Source organism: Carcharhinus amblyrhynchos, chromosome 9 (assembly GCF_965287045.1).
Source record: "Carcharhinus amblyrhynchos chromosome 9, sCarAmb.v2.hapA, whole genome shotgun sequence".
NCBI classification, from domain to species: domain Eukaryota; kingdom Metazoa; phylum Chordata; class Chondrichthyes; order Carcharhiniformes; family Carcharhinidae; genus Carcharhinus; species Carcharhinus amblyrhynchos.
Window position 1 is genome coordinate 86,120,414 of NC_137332.1, and position 1,075 is coordinate 86,121,488.

The following is a 1,075-nucleotide window of genomic DNA, read 5'->3' on the forward strand; positions in this document are numbered from 1 at the left end:
TGACAGATACAGTGTTTTGAAAGAAATAGCCATTTTTCTGCCTTCACTGACCCAGAAGACCATTTCCCAGATGTAGCCACCTTAACATGCATGTGGTAATTATTTTGCTGGATTTAGCTCACCGGGTTACTTAACATTGGGTGTTGTTTGGGAAAAGGGGTGTTTCAGAGCTCGGGTAACATAGATAGCTGGGGATCATGGGTTAGTTTCATTTAAAATTATCTGAATAGTCATCAGCATCGGTGCAGATCCAATGGGCCGAGTAGTCTCCTTCTACACTATAGGGATCGTATAAAAGAGTAATGAAGTAAAAAATGTTTTTATAGTCATCTGCCTCACTATCCTCATATGTAGCCTGGCGTTTAGCTTTCCTTGGCCATGGTCATGCACCAAAAGTAGTCTTTGGGTTGGTTTGTGACATTCCAGGTGCTATTTAAATGCAAGTTAATTTTGTTATAGTAGCCCAGCTGCCTCGCTAATATCTTCTCAAGATTGGAATCCACTGTCCTTAGCTTGTTTGCCTTATTTGTGACTCCAGTCTGACACCACTTCATCCCCAGTTAGCCAGTGTATCCAACAATGGTGAACGCTCGGGGCTGGTTCTCTCACCTTTGGGTTCAAGCTTCACAATAAAGACTGGAACTTAAGCTTAAGTTCACAGAGGGAGTGCAGTATCGTCAGAGGTGCTGTCTTTTGGATCATATGTTTAAATTGAGGGTTCTGTTTGACCTTTCGGGGTCTAGCAGAGCCCTTGGATCTATATTGAGAATGGGTAACGAGTGTCCCTTAATGAATATCACTAAAACAAATTATCTGGCCATTATCATATTGCTTATTGTGGGATCTTGCTGTGTGCATGCTGACTGCCATATTTCCTACATTACAAAAGTGACTACACCTCAAAAGCAGTATGATTGGCTGTCAAATGCTTTCGAATGACCGCTGGTCATAAAAGACATGATAAAAATACAAGTTTGTTTTATTTTATTTCTTATAATAAGATAACTGCAGAAACTCAATCTAACTGCTTGATTGAGATTTATTATTTTCACAGTGATATGATTCATTCCCCTCT